Source organism: Acipenser ruthenus, chromosome 22, assembly GCF_902713425.1.
Source record: "Acipenser ruthenus chromosome 22, fAciRut3.2 maternal haplotype, whole genome shotgun sequence".
NCBI classification, from domain to species: Eukaryota; Metazoa; Chordata; class Actinopteri; order Acipenseriformes; family Acipenseridae; genus Acipenser; species Acipenser ruthenus.
The window spans coordinates 18763712-18788622 of NC_081210.1; the positions used below are offsets into that span (position 1 = coordinate 18763712).

General features: G+C 42.1%; 1 long non-coding RNA gene and 2 other non-coding genes across 3 annotated transcripts; all 3 read left to right on the plus strand.

Annotated features, from left to right (window-relative positions):
• The first annotated feature begins 3904 nt into the window (after positions 1 to 3904).
• Positions 3905 to 3977, plus strand: trnam-cau (transfer RNA methionine (anticodon CAU)). Its single transcript has one exon. It is a non-coding gene; the product is annotated as a tRNA-Met (tRNA).
• A 1665-nt stretch (positions 3978 to 5642) lies between these two features.
• Positions 5643 to 5715, plus strand: trnav-cac (transfer RNA valine (anticodon CAC)). Its single transcript has one exon. It is a non-coding gene; the product is annotated as a tRNA-Val (tRNA).
• An 8816-nt stretch (positions 5716 to 14531) lies between these two features.
• Positions 14532 to 23837, plus strand: LOC131699432 (uncharacterized). The gene is made up of 2 exons (XR_009308140.1): positions 14532 to 16782; positions 22012 to 23837. It is a non-coding gene; the product is annotated as an uncharacterized LOC131699432 (long non-coding RNA).
• The last annotated feature ends 1074 nt before the right edge of the window (positions 23838 to 24911 follow it).

Here is a 24911-nt window from a genome sequence, read left to right on the forward strand (position 1 = left end):
TAAATAGAAAAAGCTAAATACATAAATGTTAACAAACACATTCTTAAAAGTCGGAAGTATGTATGTTAAGCGCCCGTGATAACCACTACACTGCCTATTCTGCATCGTTCTGTTTTCAGTCAGTATGTTTTATCTAAAACTCAACTATTTGAAAGTTGAACGGCAAATTAACGCTATTACAACTATATGGGTTAAACACTGGCTCTGGTCAGGCCCCTCGTGAGCGAGCGCAGCCTAAGCAGCCCTGAGAAACCCCGGCAGCCGTTAACCCACCCCTACAGGGGTTCTACTCCAAATACTTCCTTGTGCCAAAGAAGGACGGCGGGCTCCGCCCTATTCTAGACCTGCGTGTACTGAACAAATACCTACGGGTGTTGTTGTTCAAGATGCTTACGCACAGGCACATTGTCCAGTCTGTCCGGCAGGGCGACTGGTTTACCACCGTAGACCTCACAGATGCGTACTTTCACGTTCCCATCTGTCCGGGTCACAGGAAGTACCTACGTTTCGCATTTCAGAGCAGGGTCTACGAGTTTTGTGTCCTGCCATTCGGCCTGTCTCTAGCTCCTCGAACCTTTTCGAAGTGTATGGACGCCATTTTAGCCCCCTTGCGGGTTCAAGGCGTTCGACTGCTGAACTATCTGGACGACTGGCTCGTCTGCGCGCAGTCAAAGGAGCAGTTGGCACAGCACACAGTGATGTTACAGACCATCTTCAGCGGCTAGGTCTGAAGGTCAATCCAGACAAGAGCCGCCTCGTGCCCAGCCAACAGACCGAGTTTTTGGGTCTGCATCTGGACTCAGTGTCCATGGAAGCGACCCTATCGACACAAAGAGTTGCCTCATTAGAGCGGTGTCTCTCCCTATTCAGGTTGAGAGAAACAGTCAGCATGGAGCTCTGTCAGCGCATGCTGGGGTTGATGGCTGCCGCCTCGCAAGTCCTTCCTTTGGGCTTACTACACCAGAGACCTCTGCAGGCCTGGTTCAATGCCTTCGCGTTGCACCCGCGGAGAGACAAGCACCGCAGGCTGAGGGTATCCCGAACCTGCTGGGAAGCATTACGCTGGTGGAGAGTTCAGTCGAACATCCGCCAGGGCGTGCGCTTGGGTCCCATCTTCCGAAGGGAAGTTATCACAACCGACGCTTCCAACCAAGGTTGGGGAGCAGTCTGGAACGGGACAGGGACCCGTGGAGTGTGGTCAGGACCCTGGAGGTCAGCCCACATCAACGCTCTGGAACTCAGAGCAGTGGACCTCGCCCTTCGGCACTTCTTGCCAGTGCTTCTAGACAAGCACGTGTTAGTGCGGTCAGACAACACCACAGTAGTGGCGTATATCAATCGCCAGGGCGGATTGCGGTCCCCAGGTCTTCACTGGATGGTAACGCGGCTGTTGCTCTGGGCTCAACCGCGGTTAGCCTCTCTGCGTGCAGTTCATCTGCCGGTCAGAGTCAATTACGCAGCGGATCTCCTGTCCAGAGGAGGTCCTCTTGCGGGCGAATGGCGTCTTCACCCTCGGGTGGTAGAGCGCATTTGGGACTGGTTCGGCACAGCGCAAGTCGATCTCTTCGCTTCGCGAGAGACCACGCACTGCCCCCTATGGTTCTCGGTGAAGGACCTCGACAGCCCCCTAGGAGTCGATGCACTGGCTCACGAATGGCCGCCAGGGCTCCTGTACGCATTTCCACCGATTTCGATGCTCCCCGCCTTCTTGGAGAAGGTCAGGGTAGAGCAAGCGACAGTGATTCTGATCGCTCCTCGGTGGCCTCGGAGGATATGGTTCCCGAGTCTAGTGCAGTTGTTGCACGGTCGCCCGAGGGAGCTCCCTCTGCGAGCGGACCTGTTATCCCAAGCCCAGGGAGGGCTATGGCATCCGAACCCCAAGCTCATGCAGCTATGGGCTTGGCCCCTGAGCGGGAGCGCCTGTCAGCCTTAGGGCTTTCGACGGCGGTTATATCCACTATTCAGAGTGCGAGAGCGCCCTCTACTCGGTCGCAATATACGTATAAGTGGCAATTATTTCAGAGTTGGTGTCTGGCTGAGGGCCATGACCCGGTCTCCTGCCCTATGGCAGTGATATTACAGTTTCTGCAGAAGCTGTTAGACGAGGGTAAGTCTCCCTCTACACTTAAAGTGTATTTGGCCGCTATTTCGGCTTGCCACGTACGCATTGACGGGTTATCACCTGGTTGCCATTTTTTGGCATCTCAGTTTAAGAAAGGCGCAAGACGCTTGCGGCCTCCAAGAACGACCAGTTTACCGTCATGGAGCCTTGATGTGGTGCTAGAAGCCCTTGCCAAGGCACTGTTTGAGCCTCTCCACAGGGTGGATATGAAGCTTATCTATTAAGACTGCGTTTTTGCTGGCTGTAGTATCAGCAAAACGTGTGAGCGAGTTACATGCACTGTCAGTGCATCCTTCTTGTACTCATTTTGCAGGAGACGGTTCTAAGGTCTCCATGCGCCCTAATCCGGCCTTTTTACCAAAGGTTATATCCCCGTTCCACATGAACCAGTCAGTCGAGTTGATGGCGTTCCATCCTCCTCCTTTTTCTTCCCCAGAGGAAGAGCGGTTACACATGCTCTGCCCTGTGAGGGCATTGAGGTGTTATATTGACCGTACAAGGACTGTGAGGCAGACAGAACAGTTGTTCATATGCCATGGTTCTAGATCTTTGGGTCAGCCGCTGTCTAAACAGCGCCTTTCCCACTGGATAGTAGATGCTATTAAATTAGCGTATGAATCTGCAGGCCTTCCGCCACCAGGGCAGTTGAAGGCGCATTCTACCAGGGGTATGGCGACATCCTGGGCCCTCTTTCGAGGGGTGCCGGTGTCTGATATTTGCGCGGCAGCCAGTTGGGCTACGCTGCATACTTTCATGAGGTTTTACAGGCTAAATGTACTGGAATCCTCTGCTCCGTCATTTGGAGCATCTGTGTTGCACTCTATGACGCCTCAGGTTGCGGACGTCTAGAGTAGGTGACAATATGGTGTGACTATTCCACCTTGGGACAGGTGTCATTGCGAGCATAGACGCTGAGGCGCAGCTCCGCATATGTGTAGATGTACTGCCTACGCAGTTGCGTTATGACGTAAGTCTGTCCTACTGCCGAGAATCCTCCCTCGCGACGGCTTGGGTACACTGTTCCCATACCTTGATGGTTATATTCGACTTGAAAGGGAACGATAGGTTGAGGATGCAACCCCGGTTCCCTGAAAGAGAAAATAACCATCAAGCCGCGAGGTCGCTCTGGAGGCCTTCACGGCCTGAAGGGCAAAAGAGGAAGTGACTCTCCGCGCGCTGCGTATAGTAAGCTCCCAGGGGGGCGGGCTTACACGGCAGCTTGCGCGGAGGCCTATCGGCAGCTTTGACATAAAGCTCAGCCAATCCCTACTGCCTGACGGCAATGTCCCATACCTTGATGGTTATTTTCTCTTTCAGGGAACCGGGGTTGCATCCGCAACCTATCGTTCGCCTCACACGCGAAAGGTCCCCGGTTCGAAACCGGGCGGAAACAGCTTTTTTTTTTCTGAATTATTATTTTTCAGTGGTCTCCATGTGTTGCATTTTATTTCCGAACGTTTAAAACCCGTGGGTTAATTATTTATTTATTTTTTTAAAATGCAAGCGTAAATGTATCATAGCGACAGAAAGAGAGATGTTATGGAATATCTAGACTTCAAGGTGGATCTAGCCAATGTTCTGCTTGCTTGCAGAAAAACATTGCAATGAAGACCAGCTGCCACACCAGAGGAAGAGCACACCAATGCCAGCAAAGGTGTTTTTTTCTTAATAAAAAATAGCAGGATCTTCGGGTCTGAGCAAATCTCAAGATCCCTGCTTTGAAACCTTTAGCATTGCATAGATCCCACATTCCTCAATCCTGGAACGGAAAACATTTTCAAGGCCTCGTTAGCGCAGTAGGTAGCGCGTCAGTCTCATAATCTGAAGGTCGTGAGTTCGATCCTCACACGGGGCAGCACTTTTTTTCTTGGGTAGGAGTTATTTAAACATAAATACCAAAATCGTTTAAGGCTGGGGTTGCCTTAAAAACTGTCAAAACGTTCTTCATGGTCGTAAATACTTAGATGTCCTTATTATTTTAAAACTGGGTATCAACAAAGCATCTGGACAAATGTAGAACTGCTACAATTTGTATGTGAGCACAGGAATGGACATTAACATGTACACGCTTACACTATAAAACGTATCGGGGCTATATTATATATTAAGGGCTTGTATTATTTATGGTGTTAAATAAAAACTATATATGTTAGTAAGCTACTGTATGAATAGTGGACCGTGTAACGAGACGTGGATTTCTGTTGTTCTTTTTCTGCCACAAAAACAGTAATTAGCTAAATAAATAATAAGTTCCTCAAGATGTTGTCTATGATCTACCTACACTGCAATCTAAAGCTGCACACAGAGCCTTGTTTTCTGTCTTAGACACATCTACATTGCACTTCCAAATGCACATCACCATTATCAATTTAATTGTGCTGCCCCTCCAAATGAGCTACCCAGGATTTAGAGGGTTAAAACCTGTACATTTTAATTAAAGCACAGGGTGGCCCATTTGGAGCAGTCTTTTCTTCTCATCCAAATGAGCTACCCAGGATTTAGAGGGTTAAAACGTGTACATTTCAATTCAAACACAGGGCAGCCCATTTGGAACAGTCTTTTTCTCCAAATGAGCTTCCTCACATTGTTCGCTTTAGGTAGCTCATCTGGAGGAGGATGCGCAAATGATCAGACTAGTCTGATAATCTGTGCTACAGGATGCTCATTTGGAGGGGGATGCTCAGATGGTCAGAACACCGGCATTGGCTCAGCTATGGTGGCTGTATTCTGCTGTACCCGAATTGGGCCAGTGCGGGTTTTGCATGGGCTGAACATGCCCATGGTGCCCATGTTTTGCCCGACGGGGAGATTTTTTTTTATTTTATTTTTTTAAAACTTTCCTTAAATATTTTACACACAAAATGTAGTTGACAATTATTTACCAGATATGGTATATATTCGCTTTTTTATCTATACCTATATACGTAATCCTTACCCGCTGTACCATATTTACAGTATTATTCGTTGAGTTTAACTATTTATTATTTGACCTGTGCTTTTGTACATTTCAGAATATCATTTTTATAGACGATTTCTATTGCTAAAACAGTTTGTGCAAGAATACTCTTGTCCTCACTGAAAAAAAAGTGTTTCGTAAAAAAAAAAAAAAAAAAAATAGAAACATAAAAAACAGACCGTGGAGAGTCACTAAGGGGGCGTGACTATGACGAAAGGGGCAGTTTTGTAAATAGAAAAAGCTAAATACATAAATGTTAACAAACACATTCTTAAAAGTCGGAAGTATGTATGTTAAGCGCCCGTGATAACCACTACACTGCCTATTCTGCATCGTACTGTTTTCAGTCAGTATGTTTTATCTAAAACTCAACTATTTGAAAGTTGAACGGCAAATTAACGCTATTACAACTATATGGGATAAACACAGACATATGGCTTCCCATTGAAAAATAGACTATTGAAGTGATGATACGCCTGTACTTAGAAAATGAACTAAACACGTACATCGCCATCGACCTGTAGCACTTGCTGTGCTCAGTGCTTGAGCGCTGTCTTCCGTGAAGTTTCCGTAGTGTAGTGGTTATCACGTTCGCCTCACACGCGAAAGGTCCCCGGTTCGAAACCGGGCGGAAACAGCTTTATTTTTTTCTGTATTATTATTTTTCAGTGGTCTCCATGTGTTGCATTTTATTTCCGAACGTTTAAAACCCGTGGGTTAATTATTTATTTATTTATTTTAAATGCAAGCGTAAATGTAAGTAGTAATATTACTATAGCTTATGTCAAAAGTCTAATTTATGACTCTTTTGACCTTTTTTTACCTTATAGGTATGAATTTATGAATATATAATGAGGGGCGTGGATTTATGAATTCATGAATATATAATGAGGGGGCCGTGGATTTTATGGTTGTTACAAGACAGATATGCTTATTGAATATAGGCTTATATTTGCCTATAAACTTATTGCACGTCTTTTATTAGATATGTACAAAAATCAGTGTTTAATATGTTATTTATGTAATCAGGGGATAGGGGGTACCCATGTTTTTATAAATGCTTATGTTAACTTCTGCTTGGTGCATACAACATTAATGCTTATGTTAACTTATGCTTTGTGCAGACAACATTAAAGTCTTTTTTTTTTTTTTTTTTTTTTACATGACACTTAATGAAAAAGGAGAAAGTTTAAAAGAAGTTATTAAAAGCTAAAAGAAAAACCAAAAAAAGAAAACGCCTTATTCACCATTTAAAAGCATTTAAACAAACATTACACACAGTAATCACATTGCATATCCTGATGTAATAACCCCATTATAATTTATATTTTTTAGATATTGCCACTGTTATCTCATTTTTTTTTATATACAAAACTCCCCGGACAAAACGCTTTACAGTTAGAATTCCCTGAAAGCATTTAAACTAACATTACACCCAGTAATCACATTGCATATCCTGATGTAATAACCCCTTTTTATAATTTATATTTTTTAGATATTGTCACTATTATCTCATTTTATACACACACACACACACACACACACACTTAATAAAAAAGAAAGTTTAAAACAGCGTATCACAAAATAAAACAGATATTAAATTAAATATTTATATAAAAAAAAAAAATCTACCAAAGTACAATTTCTGAAAAAGCTCTCTCTCTCTTACCGTTTTAAAAAAACTCCACAGGACAACCGCTTAAGTACAGTCTGAATTCTCTCCCTCGCAGACAACTGCAGCCAACTTCAGCCAACCGCACTCATCAAACTTTAGCAGAAGAATGACTGCTAACTCGCTCTGTGACTTAAATAGGGGGCGGTTCCTTGGGCTTCGAACATGCGCACAACTTCCTATAGGTACACTTACAGGCGCGCGCACATGAGCACAGGCACTGAGACAGCCCCACACGCAGACACAGACACACACAGACACATAACCACCCGCTATGAACAGCCTGGCGTCTCGATGTATTAAAAAGCACCGATACCTATTTGTTAGAGGAAGGTCCCCTGCAGAGAAGGCTTTTGAAATGTGTGATTTGTAATGCCTAAAGGTTTGGTCTCAGAATGATAGACACTGCGATGACTATTTCAAATGAATATACAGACTTAATATATATATTAAGGAGCGTGCATATTTCTGTTAAGATTAAAACCTGGAATCAATTCTATAAATAAAAACTGTTTAAGCGTGTTTGGTTGTCTGTGTTTGTTTGTTTGCTTGTTTTTTAAAAAGATAAAATGAGAGCATTTTTATCCTGACGCTAGTAAAATTAAAAATGCTCAAATGAAAGACGTATTTAAAATATATTGCATGAACATTTTACGCCTGTATTACCGCGTAAAGAAAGTAGATTTAACTAAGCCTACGTTCAACTATAAACAAACAAACATGTATAATATATGCTATTGCAAAGCTTGGTTATTCGCACTGTACCCGTAAAACTTATGGAATTGAATATAACTGAATAAAAACAAAATGTAATGATTCTGCAGGAAACAAATGAAGGAAAATTAAACACATATGTAAATGAATAAATCAGAGTTTATCATGTCTTGAGGAATAAGTGCTACGGTTTTTGTAGGGTATTTTGCGTGTCTGAAAAAACCGAAATTCATTTGTGAGGTGAGAATCGTGGCACCCATGAGTCTAGTTCTTTAACATATCAGACTTTGGGTGGCTGTATGTTTGCTGATGTTGGAAAGCACGATATTATCTCAATGTGAATATATATATATATATATATATATATATATATATATATATATATATATATATATATATATATATATATATATATATTGTAATATAGCGGGTTGTGAGAGACGGCAGGGAGGGGGTTAAAACCTCCCTGCAAAGAAAAAACTTGTGAGAATGCACCGTTTTGTATTGCTTTGTTGTTTTATTTAATTTTCTAATTGATTTGTTTAATTGTGTTATTGTTAATTATCATCCGCACCTGGGCGTTATTGGAAATTAAGCCCAGGTGCGGGGGTTTAAATAGAGAGCAGGCAGTCTGCTCAGGGCTGCTGAGTGGAAGGAGGCAGTAGGTGCGCTGTCTCCGAGTAGCCAAATGAGGGAAAAAGTAAGTGCTGTGTGAAACCAGTGTGTTTGTGAAGACGGGTAAACAGCTGAGCTGTCCCGCGTTAGTCAGGGTGTTCCTGAAAGTCGAGTTAGTGCTCCAGAAGAGCTAGGTGTTTATTTGATTTTTGTATTTGTTTTGTTTCTGTTTATTAAAAAAATTGCGCAAACGCGCTGAAAAAAATCCACTTCTGTGTGCTGGGTCTATTCTTAAAGGGGCAACGAACCCAAGTGAGGGTGAACCTTTTACATTTGGTGGCAGCGATTGTGGGCGCCCCTGGAGACCCAAATGGATTTTAAAGAATTAATTGAGATGTTCAATAAAAACACCGCTGCTCAGGTGGAGCAGATTAAGAAGATGGAGAGGCAGAGACAGGAGCTGGGCGGGGCCCCGTTGAGAATACAAGAGCGGGAGCCAACGGAACTGGAGCGGCTGCTACAAAAGTGGGAGCTGCCGTCCCGAGAGCCAGAGGGGGTGGAGCTACCGTCCCGAGAGCCAGAGGGGGAGGAGCTGCCGCTGCCGGAGCCCAGAGGGGAGGAGCCGCCGCTGCCAGAGCCCAGAGGGGAGGAGCCGCCGCTTCCAGAGCCCAGAGGGGAGGAGCTGCCGCTGCCAGAGCCCAGAGGGGAGGAGCCGCCGCTTCCAGAGCCCAGAGGGGAGGAGCTGCCGCTGCCAGAGCCCAGAGGGGAGGAGCTGCCGCTGCCAGAGCCCAGAGGGGAGGAGCTGCCGCTGCCAGAGCCCAGAGGGGAGGAGCTGCCGCTGCCAGAGCCCAGAGGGGAGGAGCTGCCGCTTCCGGAGCCTAGGGAGGAGGTGACAAGCGTACCTCCACCACAGCCCCGACCACCACCCCTACGGTCCAGTCCGGTGTCGCTGCGTCCAGTCCCTCACCCCTTGCTCCTGGACACCCTGTCGGTTAGCCTGGACCTCCCTTCACTTGACCTGGAGCCCAGGAGTCGGCAGGATCGGGCACAGTTCTGCACCTGGTCCCCTGCTCCGCTCCTCCCGGACATTAAGACGTCGCTGTGCTGCTCCCAGACGTCGCGTACGCTCCCCCTGGTCGCTACGTCGCTCCCCCTTGCTGACCGGACGTCGCTGCACTGGGTCCCAGCTGCAGACCTCTGCCCGCTACTGCAGCCTCCAGTGCCCCGGTTGTCGTGCCAGTCGCCCCTGACAAACCGGTGGGGTCCCTCGTCACCGGTGCGCGGTCCCTACCTGGCTGACCCAGGACGTGGACCGATCCACCCTCGAGTTCGCCCGTGGAGGAGGGCGAAAATTGACATTTATGGACTCGAGGGTGGGTGGTTGTGTTTTAGGGGAGGAGGTGGCCGTCTCATGGCCGGTGTCTTGGAAAGACAAGGGGGGGGATATGTAATATAGCGGGTTGTGAGAGACGGCAGGGAGGGGGTTAAAACCTCCCTGCAAAGAAAAAACTTGTGAGAATGCACCGTTTTGTATTGCTTTGTTGTTTTATTTAATTTTCTAATTGATTTGTTTAATTGTGTTATTGTTAATTATCATCCGCACCTGGGCGTTATTGGAAATTAAGCCCAGGTGCGGGGGTTTAAATAGAGAGCAGGCAGTCTGCTCAGGGCTGCTGAGTGGAAGGAGGCAGTAGGTGCGCTGTCTCCGAGTAGCCAAATGAGGGAAAAAGTAAGTGCTGTGTGAAACCAGTGTGTTTGTGAAGACGGGTAAACAGCTGAGCTGTCCCGCGTTAGTCAGGGTGTTCCTGAAAGTCGAGTTAGTGCTCCAGAAGAGCTAGGTGTTTATTTGATTTTTGTATTTGTTTTGTTTCTGTTTATTAAAAAAATTGCGCAAACGCGCTGAAAAAAATCCACTTCTGTGTGCTGGGTCTATTCTTAAAGGGGCAACGAACCCAAGTGAGGGTGAACCTTTTACAATATATATATATATATATATATATATATATATATATATATAGATAGATAGATAGATAGATAGATAGATACCTATAGGGGATAAATATTTTTTATTCAATTTTACACGTTAGGCTCAGCTTGGTGCCGCTGTGTATTAAAAGTACAGATAGCGTATGTTAGAGGAAGGCACCCCGCTGAGAAACATGGATCGGTGATCACCGCGGCGTCATTTAGTCTGCTATGGGCAATAAGCCTCATGGTATTGCAAACGGGATATAGTTTGGGGCATAACGATTAGAAAATAAAATAAGAGAAAAATCTGTGTTATATTGCAAATAAAATAAGAGAACCTATTTAAGTGTTTTATCATTGCCCGTTTTTTAATAGCCTCCCATCAGGATAATCTCCAGTAGCTTCTCATACACGGTCAAACTATTCTGACGATGGTGCAAATCATTAACGCGCTTTTAATGTTGTAGATTTAAAACCATGTGTGAACATAGTACAACGTTATGTTTTTTTTTTTAAAAAGGTGAATATTGACCCGATCCTGTTGTAATGCTCCTTTATGTGTATCTAAAATGATTCGTGTTATAAAACAGATTGTATAAAATCGTTTACAAAACGAATGAGAATATTTTTTGCATGTAATACTGAGTATAGAAAAAAACTAAGCCCATAAAAAAACGTGATTTAAGCATAATAAAACATAATTTCAGCATAATATCAAGAATATGACGGGTGGTTTTGGAATAACTGCTTTAGAGATGTGGGGTGGGTAGATTTGAAGCGCCATCTAGTCTAGGTACCGTTCAGGTGTCGTGTTTATCTCCCCTGATCCAGCCTGATCCGGACCCCGTGTGGTTACAAAGGCATTTACCGCTGATCTTGAGAGTATAAATCGTCCCCGTACAGAGCTATGTATTACACTTCTGGAAAGGACGATTCCTCTCAAGAACCTTATCCCGTAAAGACCCACTTCAACTATAAATGGATGGAGAATCAACCCACAACAATGAGGTTCTAAATGGTAGGTCCTATGTTTAATGTTTAAATGCTGTTTTAACTCTGTGTAAAAAATGTTTGATACGAAGTTTAATTTCTGTTTATAAACGAACAATGTGTTGCATGTCTGTGATGCAACGTAACCGTTTTTTTTTTTGCTTGTGTGGCAAAGTGCCCGCCCCTGTGTGTATTTTGCGTGTTGTGTGTTGTATGTTACGTGTTGTGTGTAAATGTCGGTGTATAGTCATTGGTACACGGGATATAAACGGGTCTGTGTTTCACGTGTGATTTAAAAAGTGTAGATTTGTATTTATGCACGAGGAGAGCACAAATCACTTCACGTGCTGGTTAAATGTAATATGTGAGCACGGGGTTGCACAGAATTAATTCACGTGCTGGGGTTCAAGTGAATAATTAATTAGTAATTGAATCCCAGCACAACAGTATATATAGATGCACGTTTCTTTCACTCAGGGTTGGGTGTTCGAGAGTGGAGAACGGGTGAGAGAGAGAAGGAGAAACGTAAAATAAGATCGTAAATATAAGTGTTTGTACTCACCGTGTTTGTTTGTCTCCGTGCACCGTTTGTCTGTGTAGTCCGTTTTGTTTGTCTATTTATTTTGGCGTGAAGTGCCATGCCCTGTTTTGTTTCAAACCTTTTATTTTCTGTTCTGTTTATTAAATGCTGAGTGCGATCACGCGCTCAGCCTCACCAAAACCCCAAGTCTCTGTCTGTTTATTTCCTGCATCTGGTCTGACGTCACCCACTCCGGCCGTCTTTGTGACACGTGGTGTCCTGCGTGGGATCTACAGCACCTCCAGGACTCAGGCCAGAGCAGGAACCGCTCTTTTGGAAAAATAATTAAAAAAAAAGGGGCAATGGCAGAAGACGCCATCAAAGTGCGGAACTGGATCCTGGAAAATGCTGGGCTGGAGGCCCAGTCTATACCAGTAGCCGTCCGGTTCCTGTGCTTGATGGACAGAGAGCGATGGGAGGCTTATGCAAGGGTACAGACCGTAAGCACCTGGGAGGAAGGTGTGGGGTTGGTCCTCAGCTACCTGGAGGCAATTATAAGTGGAACAGCAGCCCAGGTAGCAGGTCCACCAGCAGAGGAAGAATGCCTGCTGTCCCCGTCTCCACCAGCAGAGGAAGAATGCCTGCTGGTTTTGCCTCCACAGCCCAAGCGGGAGGCAGAGACAGATAAAGAGGTGAAGGACAGGGAGGAGGAGTGCCGCCTAAGGGCCAGGCATCCACGGCGATGTAACAAGCCATCGCCGGGGTGCCTCCTCTGCGACCAGGATCACCTGTTCGCCCACTGTCCCTTCCGCAGTTATGGGGAGGAGCCTGAGCGTCCACAGCCCAAGCGGGAGGAGCCTGAGCGTCCACAGCCCGAGCGGGAGGAGCCTGACCGTCCACAGCCCAAATGGGAGGAGCCTGAGCGTCCACAGCCCAAATGGGAGGAGCCTGAGCGTCCACAGCCCAAATGGGAGGAGCCTGAGCGTCCACAGCCCAAGCGGAAGGAGCCAGAATGTCCTACGCCTGAGTGGGAGGAGCCCGAATGTCCTACGCCTGAGTGGGAGGAGCCCGAACGTCCTACGCCTGAGTGGGAGGAGCCCGAACGTCCTACGTCTGAGTGGGAGGAGCCCGAACGTCCTACGCCTGAGTGGGGGGATCCCGAACGTCCACAGCCCAAAAGGGAGGAGTTGGGGTCATCCACAGCCCAACAGGGAGGAGTCGGGGCGTCCACAGCCCAACAGGGAGGAGTCGGGGCGTCCACAGCCCAACAGGGAGGAGTCAGGGGGTCCACAGCCCAAAAGGGAGGAGTCGGTGCATCCACAGCCCAAAAGGGAGGAGTCGGTGCGTCCACAGCCCAAAGGGAGGCAAGTCGGGGCTTCCACAGCCCTGGGACCCAAGCCACCAGCAGAGGGAAAATGCCTGCTGGTTCAGCCCCAAGAGCCGGAAGGGGAGGAGTTACAGGCTCAACCCCCTGAAAATTTTTTGGGGGGAGAGGGGCAGGAGGCTGGTGTTCCCCAGCAGCCTCTATTCATGCTGATGAAGGCAGCACGGCGCGCACCAGCCCAGCCGCCACAGCGGAGGGAGCCAGCGCCGCCAGGAGCAGAGGAGCTGCCTCTGCCTCCGCCACCTCCACCGCTTCCTCCACTAGGAGCAGAGGAGCTGGAGCTGCCTCTGCCTCCACCACCGCCAGGAGCAGAGGAGCTGGAGCTGCCTCTGCCTCCACCACCGCCAGGAGCAGAGGAGCTGGAGCTGCCTCTGCCTCCACCACCGCCCGGAGCAGAGAAGCAGGAGTTGCCTCTGCTGCCCGTACCTCCACAGGGAGTACGGTGGCCGGCCACGAAGAAGGGGGACGAGGTCTGGAGACCACTTTCCCCAGCAGCAACGACGTTGCCTGTACATCGGAGGAGGGCCAGGTTATACATGCGCATACCCCCTTGGAGCCTCCCAATAAACCTCAAAAATCTGCAAAAAGACCTCTCAAAAGTAAGTGTATTTAAAATGAAGCTTTTTTTTTAAAGTATGTTAAATATTTCAAACATCTGTTAAGGTATTTTTGGTCTGATTGTATATTTTGGCATATTTTCATTTAGAACGGCCCACTAGACGTACACTTCTTGTGGAAAGTGAATCTTCAGAGGACGACACTTCCTTCAGCAGAGACCCAAAGTCTAAAAGGCCGCGTAAATTTTCCGAAAGGTTTCATACTTCGCTACAATCAAGAGGCACCCCCACAGTCTCCAAAGTATCACAAAGGCTAAAACCTACGCTCCCCTCAACTTCAACTACTGCTAGGTATCACAGAGCTGAGCTATTGAAACATGTACATCTGACTATAGAGCAGATCATTTACAGACATCCTGCTATAAGGGCCCTAGTTTCTGACCCAGAAGTGGCTCAGAATATACAAACATTAATTACCCTATTGAAAACGCTGGGTTTCTTAAAACAATAACAGTGTATTTGTAGAGCTACAATGGAACCACATCGCAAAAAAACATGTAAAAGGAAACACATTGAAATTACTGTTGATGATTCAGACAATGATGATGCTGTGAATGGTGTTCAAAAAAATTAAAAGGTTTCAATTGATCCGAGTCATACTGTGTCAAATTCTGTGGTTAATTCTATATTCGTTCCTAAAAATACCTTAAATTCTGATCCTTCAACAAGTTCCCATACACATAGTATGTCTACAGCCCACAATGTCAGACCGCCCCCTGTTCACCCCCAAAATTTAAATGGTTTCGAGAATTTTGACTATCTAGACAAACTATTAAATGATTTAAATTATAACGCGTATAGTTTACCGTCAATCAGGGCTCTGATTGATGAAATTTCTACAGATAGGCCCCCGATAAATGACAACTCCACTAATATAGACAACAATAACTCCCAGTGCCCTGGGTTTGTTAATGATGCTAAATTGACTCAGATCAATTTTGACTCTTTGGATAAGCTTCTTGTCACGGCTGACCCCGAACCAGTTATTATGTGTAGTAAGAAATTGGATTCCTTTGCATGAAGAATTTCAGTGGCTAGAGTTCACGGCTCCTCGATTGATTCAGATTCAGTTGTATTAAGTCTGCCCACTAATAATGTAGAGCAAAATAGGTATTGTGGTGTTTGCAGAGCCGACCCGAGCTGAACCCAAGACAGAAGTGGAGTCCTGCTGGGAACGAGCTGAAACATTGGACATGGACTAGATGATTTAAAAATGAAATGTATTAATGAGATGATATGTGCTGTAACCATTTGTAATGTTTGAATAATCTTTAGTCTGTAACAAATACTGTAAAGTGCTCTCTCTGTAAGACCGAAAAACAGAATCTGGTACAACTTGATACACTGGCCGGCCTTGAGCAGTCTCTTATTAAAATTGGCACGATTCCCAGAATTTAGTGCTGAAATCTCTGTTAAGACTTTTCAGCTTGAATACAGAATAATGCTGTACTAATAGATGTATGTTAATATGTTTGCTTTAAATGGTATAGATTGTTGTGGTAACATATAATTATAGGTAGTGATAATTATTGTTAGTATGAAATACTATGAACAATTTTTATGTATAAGATCATATGATTCAGTTTGCTTAATATGATAGCATACCTGAAGCTGTTTTCTATCAAGATGAGCATAGTTAAAAACGGAGTCCTAATTCAATGAAAAGAATTACTGTGTGCTTACATTCAAGAATTATAACTTCTGAATATAAAGGGAAAAGGAGTTAGGAGTATTCTTAAGGGAAAGAGAAAAACAGAAAAGGATTAAAAGACCTCGCTTTGAGTAGGTTTCTGTTTGTAATTCAGTTTTAAAATAAGTAGGTGAGTAAGAACAACCTAGAGTAAAAGCAGACTATAACTTAAGACAAATAAGCATTGTCAGAAGATACACCACAAATAGAGAGCAGAAAAATTGAATAAGAACCTATTGTAAAATTGCTGATATACTGCTGCTAGCAGAAAGTAATAAGGTTAGCAGCCATACGCTATAAGAAGTAATGTACTAGTTTGACTCTGAAGTTAAAAGACGCAGCATAAAAATATGTTGTGTTTAAAATACAAAATAAAAGGATTGAATAAATAATGAAGAATAAAAGCAGGAGATAGGTTTTAGGAGAGTAAACTCTATGTGACCTGTCTTCTTGAACTCTCTATCAGCCTGCCCTTGGAGAAATTAATATTAGCTGCTGGAAGGCCTCTTCGGTGGGAAGAAGCCGGAATTTCTTTATCAGAAGGCTTATAGTATCGGGCCGGACTGCAAAAATAGGGAGTTAGAACGGATGGTCTTAGCACCTAAGATAGTTAGTTGCCGGGCGGAACAAGCATGTAAGATACAGGTGTAAGGAAAGTTCTAGGGAACATTAATCACTATTAAACTTGGCAAGAAAAGTGGTGTCTTCAGCAAGCTGGTTTTAGCCAGTATGTGTATAGCTGAAAAATACAGGGTCATCTGGATGTCAATTAAGTTCAAGCTACCAGGGGCCCATAGGAGAAAAACATTACAGCTTTACAGCTCAGTAAAATAGTTAGGTTTTCCATAAGGAGAAAACTCTACATTAAAAAGATATAAGATTGAAGTTCCCTATAATACCTGCTAAACACACACCTGTAAGGAAAGAATGGAATTAATTTGAGAGTGAGATGACATGAGGGAATATATTTTTGAAAGCCAAGTTCATGTAATCAATTATAATCATTATAACTATAACTGCTATATTATGATATAACTATTGGTGTTGCATATATTCAAAAAACACCACTTTTCTTATATTGGTGTTGCATATATTTAAAACACCACTCCTTTTTATAATGCACCCATATTAAGTAGTGAATCAAGGTTGCAGGGATTTTGTGAACTCTGCTTCACCTAACTTTTCAGATGAAGGAGGGGGGCCAAGAATGAGTGGATGAGAACATGGGCTAGTGTTGATTTATTAAATGTTGTTGATTTGTTGGCATATGACTTTAATTGAGTCTGAGGAGTTGGTTGAATTCTTTAGAGATTACTGTTTGCCAAGAGATAAGGACTGTCAATATAGATTGATGACTGGATCTAATTGGGGTTTCCCATTGCTTTCAATGGGACGAAAATTGTATAAAAACCCTGGGCCGATCACACTGAGACCACCACAATCAAGCTGGGCAGAGCTATGTGGTCCATCCTTTGCAGATCTCTACAGAACAGTCCTTCTCTTTTGTTCACGCTACTCTTCCTTATAATAGGAGGTAAGCATATTAATGGTATTATTGTATCTCGCATTTATTGGTTATATTGCTATGAGGTTTTGAAACAATGTTTTAGTATTAAGAGTGTTATATTGAATGTGCTAAAACATAGCAGTGGGTGCTTGTAGGCTTTGTGCTTAACCAGCCTGAGGGCTGCACTGAATACATATAATTGTATTATGTTATTGAAGTATTAAATGCTGAAGCTTGTAATAAACTTAGGATTGCTAATTATTGTTACATGTTTTCGGGTTTTGGTAGTATGCGCAAACTACTAAACCAATATTAAAGGCATTTTAATAAAACGAAGGAGCGCTGATGTTGCTCTGATTCGTAAAACTTTGAATAAATGAGTCTGAGTGATTTTCTTGATTAAATAAAAAGGTTTTAAGGACACACCGCTCGTCCAGTGCTCGAACATAAACCACTAGGAGTTTTAAACATCTCTGTCCTCCTTAACGTCTCCCCTGAGTTAAGAGTGTGTGCAGAGCGAATAATATAATAAAAGAGAACGTGAAAAGTGAAAACGTGACAGTTGGCGCCCAACGTGGGGCTCGAGCGAAATAAACGGTCCGCAAAATAAACCTAATCTAGAAAACACTAATAAATACAATCGACCAATAATAATTAAAATTGTTTAACATTTTGAAACACGTTACTGAAATAGTTTAAACATTTTAATTCCATCACGTAATTTTGTAAAGTGAATTGCGTATGGGTATTTAAACTCCGGAAACCCGACGTTGTGACGCAACCCCAGATGCGGCAACCTCACTTGTGCACAAATCTTCCGGTAAAATAAAGTCTAGCAAAAGAGGGCGTTGAACGGGCTATTATAAATAGTAAAAACGGGCTACTCTAAATGGCATCTACGGGGAGATTCATAGAAAAACTCCTTGAAATAATTTTGTGGAAGAAAGGGTTTATGCAGTTATAAACAGATTGTCTCAGACTATAGACAGAGAAATTAATATTGATGATAATCTGGAAAGCGCTTCGGATAGGGGGGAACAGGATGAGATGGAGTCTCAACTTTCCTCCTCTGAGTCAGAAATGGGGGAAGAAACTGCTAACAAAAAACGAGTATGTGAAAGTAAGCTGTTACTTGCCTTAATGTGTCCAAAGAAAGAAAGAAAAATAAGTTAAGCAAGCAAAGGAATAAATCTGATGAAAAAAAAACTGCAAGAGAAAACTCAGTAAATCTGCCTTGGGAAGCTGCAACTAGCAGAGAGGAGAGAGCACCGACTTGCGATCATCAGGTCCTAAAGGGATACGAGCACAGAAAGTAACAAACTCTGAAAAACTTAGAGCGCTGAATACGTTAGACAACCAATGTATAATTTATTGGCTGTTACAGCTAATGTCTGCCAAGAAATAAATAATAATGAAAACCTCTTACATGGAGGAGGTGTGGTTAGAGCCCTGTCTGATGCAAGCGGTTTAATAATTCAGGAAGAAAGTTACGATTGGATTTAAAAAAAAAAAAAAGGTAAAGTTAGAAGTGAGGAATGGATGTAACTGCAACCAGTTTGTTACATGCATTTCACTTGCTATGATTCATGTAGTCCTAGAGAAGGAATGCTGAATTCAGTTAAAAAATTTAAGTGAAGCAGTGTTAGCAGCATTGATACAGCCTCTGCTTGTAATGCAAGTGAGGAATGTTTAGTTCACCCAGAGGGGCGGTAACCTGCAGGGAGAGAGAGAGAGAGCTCACAGACTGCACCAGCTTGTGAGTATAAGGAGGGGGTCTTGGAGAGCCCAGAGATCGGGAATGCACAGAGAGCAGACCTAAAATAACATAGAGTGAAAGACATAGAAGGTGGAAGATTATTTGAAATATTGGAATTAATAAAGATAATGATACAGAAACAAATAATTATATTACATTAAATAATTTAATACATTTAAATAAAATAAATAAATAAATAAATAAATTAGAATTAAATTAAATTAGATTAAGCATCAGGGTATGAAGCTGAGTACAGCCTTTAAAGAAAAAGTTAGCAGTATTTCTTCCCCAAAAACAATAAAGCAACTCCAAGCCGTGATGGGGTTGTTTAATTATGCGAGAAACACTGTAACAGGATACTCAGTCCTGGCAGCCCCGTTGTATCGAAAGATTTCCCACGGTAACGCTGAGGGAATAGGGGTCTCGTGGACAGAAGAAGACGAACTTAGGCTAACGCAGCTTAAGACGTTAATACAAGAAGCGCAGGATATTACCACTCGAGTCAGTGGTAAGTCCTTGGAAGCCTACTTCCATATTGGTGAACAAGCTGCAGTAGAGGTGAAAAATAAAGGGGATGAAATGCCAATAAAGAATTGGGGTTTCAATTTCACCTCACAGAACAGCAGTTTTGTTATGAAAAAAGGATGCTAACCGCTCTTGTTAGAGTAGCACCGTCCTTATTCAACCTAGCTCAGGATGATCTTATTGAAGTTTTCAGTGATACCCCAGGACTAGCTACCCTAACAAAGGGATCACTGATAAACACGAAAGCGCTTAAATTACGGTGGGATAGATGGGTCACTTTGCTAGCAGACCCTAGAATAATCTTCACTACCGTCTCCGAGCTAGCCTCTAACCTCAGAAGTAAATTCCTTCACCTTCCCCCGTTTGAAAAATGGGAGGAATGAACTGCCCCAGCAGGACAGCCGTTTGTGCCTGACTGGTTAATCTTCTCAGATGGATCCATTCCAGTTTGTGGAATAGGGATATCCGTCGGAAGAAATCGGAATGGAATTTATGAGGAAACGTAACACCACTCTGAAGTGGTATCAGGTCGATCCGCTTAAGTAGCAGAAGCTAAAGCCCTATTGAAGGGATTACAAATGGCTCAAAGTTTGGGGACGCCCAGTGAGACCATATTATTGATTACAGACTCAAGTTACTGCACCCAAGAATTCAATATTCACTCTCTAACATGGAAAGAGAATGGTTACTCTGACCATAAGGGTAAGCCCATAGCGCATGCCAATATATGGAAAGAGATTGAAACATTGAGGAGCAATAGGATCAGTGTTCAGCATGCAGCAGGTCACCAGAAGGGGAAAGAAGTAACTATAGTGGGAAATAATCGCGCTGATGAATTAGCGCAAGGAGCAGTACAAGGTCATCAGCATCAGCAGCAAAACTGATCAATTTGCTAGCTGATAGCCAGCTGTTGTCTGAGTTCCCCCCGGACGGGGACAGATACCAGTTGGAACAAGGGAATTCTATACCGACTGTTTAAAACAAGCAAAAGGATAGTACCCCCTAAAGCAAGCCGACAAGCCATAGTACTGGCAGCTCATCAAGGAGCAGGTGCCTTGCATAGTGCACTTAAGGGAACTTTGCATCAGTTGCGAGATTAATGGTGGACTGAACTGCATGCTGAAACTGTGGAGATCTGCAGAAGATGTTTGCCCTGCCTACAACACATTCAGAAACCAAAAGGAACAAAGTAAGAATTGCACCTGGAAATATTTCATTAAATATTTTCATGAATGAGTTTTTAAGAATCAAATACATATTTGAATTACAGACTGCATGCAAAATCAAAGACTTTATTCATTTGACAATGATTAAGGAAAAGAAAGTATACAGTATACTATTTAACTCTAGAGTATACATTAAATAAATGTAATTCTGTTTATAACAATTTAAAAAGAAAAATGTTATTGCAGTTTACTAGTAATTCTGTAATGGTTATAAGTAAAGCCTAGCATGGTTTCGTCTTATTTTATTACATGAATTGGAAAAAACAAAAATAAGAATAAAACTTAAAAATAAATAATTAGTAATAATACATTTGAACAGTAATGAAAGTAAAAAAACTTTTATATTATAAATGTGATTATTTTACTGGTTACATCGTTAAAATAAAACTAAAGCTTTTGTGTTTTGTTTTTGCAAAAGGAATGTAACAGAATTGTTGTCTTGACTTGACAGGTAAAGCAAAACCATGCAATGAGAATGATAGGGATTTAAGAGAGCAGTTTGGAAAGTACAAAATGCTTATGACTGTTTATTGAGAAAGTGTGTTAATATACACTTTGCTTTTGAAACACAGAAGGCAGCTTTTGTATTGCAGAACTATTGAAAAAAAGTACAATGAATATTTTTTTTCTTTTAACACTTTCTTAAATTCAGTTTTGATGTGCTCTGGGTGTTTTTGACAAATGGAAAAGATAAGAAGCTTGGTCTTTGTGTCTTAAATATATACTAACTTTTGTAAGTCTGTAACCAGAACTGAAAGGAGTGAACCTTGCTTGGAAACCATGACAACACTGATAAACAAGTCAGCTGAGAGCCACTTTAACTCTTTAGGTGCAGGTATAGTGGAAGAAGTTAATAGGTATGCTATTGCAAGCAATGAAATGTTATACGTTTGAAAAAATAACTTTTAGCCTGTCTTGGTTTTAGTGATTATATATAATTGATTAACAACTATGGGTTTTTGTAACATCAATTGATAAAATAACATCAAGAAATGTGGAAGTTTATTCTTTAAGTCTCGGCGATATATTCATTTTAACAGATATATCTGCTTGTAATAAGACAAAGAAAAACTTGCACTCATATTTCAATAGAGACCTTGTGAATAAATAATCAAACGATGAAACAGGTCATTGAAGGAGAAGCAAGCGCTTTTTTCTCTGTTACGAGCTGATTTCCAAGAGAATAATAATAATAATAAAAATACATTTAAAAATTATAATATAAAATAAAATAAATAAGCAAGAACCCATAGCATAAGCATTGGAAATTGCTGAACAGGTTCCTTATGACCCGTGATTTATAGGGATTCATTTACATAGGATGATATTTAAATACTTTTCCAGCAGACCCTACTGTATAGACAGACATATATTTATGAGCAGGGAATGACAAACATCCATTTCATGAAGCAGCAGGGATTCTGGAAACTGTTTGAAATATTTAATATAACAAGAATAATGAGAATTAAAAAAAAAAACATGTTGTTATACTGCACCTCGGCTTTCCTCTGTTCGTGTTCTTTATGAGGAGCAGGAGCCGGTGTTTGAATCTGAGTCTCTCGAGGAACCTGAAGGGGGATCTGTCACGGCTGACCCCGAACCAGTTATTATGTGTAGTAAGAAATTGGATTCCTTTGCATGAAGAATTTCAGTGGCTAGAGTTCACGGCTCCTCGATTGATTCAGATTCAGTTGTATTAAGTCTGCCCACTAATAATGTAGAGCAAAATAGGTATTGTGGTGTTTGCAGAGCCGACCCGAGCTGAACCCAAGACAGAAGTGGAGTCCTGCTGGGAACGAGCTGAAACATTGGACATGGACTAGATGATTTAAAAATGAAATGTATTAATGAGATGATATGTGCTGTAACCATTTGTAATGTTTGAATAATCTTTAGTCTGTAACAAATACTGTAAAGTGCTCTCTCTGTAAGACCGAAAAACAGAATCTGGTACAACTTGATACACTGGCCGGCCTTGAGCAGTCTCTTATTAAAATTGGCACGATTCCCAGAATTTAGTGCTGAAATCTCTGTTAAGACTTTTCAGCTTGAATACAGAATAATGCTGTACTAATAGATGTATGTTAATATGTTTGCTTTAAATGGTATAGATTGTTGTGGTAACATATAATTATAGGTAGTGATAATTATTGTTAGTATGAAATACTATGAACAATTTTTATGTATAAGATCATATGATTCAGTTTGCTTAATATGATAGCATACCTGAAGCTGTTTTCTATCAAGATGAGCATAGTTAAAAACGGAGTCCTAATTCAATGAAAAGAATTACTGTGTGCTTACATTCAAGAATTATAACTTCTGAATATAAAGGGAAAAGGAGTTAGGAGTATTCTTAAGGGAAAGAGAAAAACAGAAAAGGATTAAAAGACCTCGCTTTGAGTAGGTTTCTGTTTGTAATTCAGTTTTAAAATAAGTAGGTGAGTAAGAACAACCTAGAGTAAAAGCAGACTATAACTTAAGACAAATAAGCATTGTCAGAAGATACACCACAAATAGAGAGCAGAAAAATTGAATAAGAACCTATTGTAAAATTGCTGATATACTGCTGCTAGCAGAAAGTAATAAGGTTAGCAGCCATACGCTATAAGAAGTAATGTACTAGTTTGACTCTGAAGTTAAAAGACGCAGCATAAAAATATGTTGTGTTTAAAATACAAAATAAAAGGATTGAATAAATAATGAAGAATAAAAGCAGGAGATAGGTTTTAGGAGAGTAAACTCTATGTGACCTGTCTTCTTGAACTCTCTATCAGCCTGCCCTTGGAGAAATTAATATTAGCTGCTGGAAGGCCTCTTCGGTGGGAAGAAGCCGGAATTTCTTTATCAGAAGGCTTATAGTATCGGGCCGGACTGCAAAAATAGGGAGTTAGAACGGATGGTCTTAGCACCTAAGATAGTTAGTTGCCGGGCGGAACAAGCATGTAAGATACAGGTGTAAGGAAAGTTCTAGGGAACATTAATCACTATTAAACTTGGCAAGAAAAGTGGTGTCTTCAGCAAGCTGGTTTTAGCCAGTATGTGTATAGCTGAAAAATACAGGGTCATCTGGATGTCAATTAAGTTCAAGCTACCAGGGGCCCATAGGAGAAAAACATTACAGCTTTACAGCTCAGTAAAATAGTTAGGTTTTCCATAAGGAGAAAACTCTACATTAAAAAGATATAAGATTGAAGTTCCCTATAATACCTGCTAAACACACACCTGTAAGGAAAGAATGGAATTAATTTGAGAGTGAGATGACATGAGGGAATATATTTTTGAAAGCCAAGTTCATGTAATCAATTATAATCATTATAACTATAACTGCTATATTATGATATAACTATTGGTGTTGCATATATTCAAAAAACACCACTTTTCTTATATTGGTGTTGCATATATTTAAAACACCACTCCTTTTTATAATGCACCCATATTAAGTAGTGAATCAAGGTTGCAGGGATTTTGTGAACTCTGCTTCACCTAACTTTTCAGATGAAGGAGGGGGGCCAAGAATGAGTGGATGAGAACATGGGCTAGTGTTGATTTATTAAATGTTGTTGATTTGTTGGCATATGACTTTAATTGAGTCTGAGGAGTTGGTTGAATTCTTTAGAGATTACTGTTTGCCAAGAGATAAGGACTGTCAATATAGATTGATGACTGGATCTAATTGGGGTTTCCCATTGCTTTCAATGGGACGAAAATTGTATAAAAACCCTGGGCCGATCACACTGAGACCACCACAATCAAGCTGGGCAGAGCTATGTGGTCCATCCTTTGCAGATCTCTACAGAACAGTCCTTCTCTTTTGTTCACGCTACTCTTCCTTATAATAGGAGGTAAGCATATTAATGGTATTATTGTATCTCGCATTTATTGGTTATATTGCTATGAGGTTTTGAAACAATGTTTTAGTATTAAGAGTGTTATATTGAATGTGCTAAAACATAGCAGTGGGTGCTTGTAGGCTTTGTGCTTAACCAGCCTGAGGGCTGCACTGAATACATATAATTGTATTATGTTATTGAAGTATTAAATGCTGAAGCTTGTAATAAACTTAGGATTGCTAATTATTGTTACATGTTTTCGGGTTTTGGTAGTATGCGCAAACTACTAAACCAATATTAAAGGCATTTTAATAAAACGAAGGAGCGCTGATGTTGCTCTGATTCGTAAAACTTTGAATAAATGAGTCTGAGTGATTTTCTTGATTAAATAAAAAGGTTTTAAGGACACACCGCTCGTCCAGTGCTCGAACATAAACCACTAGGAGTTTTAAACATCTCTGTCCTCCTTAACGTCTCCCCTGAGTTAAGAGTGTGTGCAGAGCGAATAATATAATAAAAGAGAACGTGAAAAGTGAAAACGTGACATTCTGCATGAAATGTCTAGAGAGAATCATGATACTCTAGAGAGTGTAGTTGATGTGGAAAAACAAATAGGGGGAGGCTTGAACGAGGGGGATTGCCATGATGATTCTTTTAGCATAAAAGTCCCGGGGGGTGGTGTATTACATGATGATCAAGTGGCTGGTCCTTCTGGTTTACAGGTCTCCCATAGGGATAGCGACGGTGATACAATTGGTAGGGAAGGTGTACAGCGTAGACATAGACCTATGTTTAACAATTTCGAATTGAAACAAC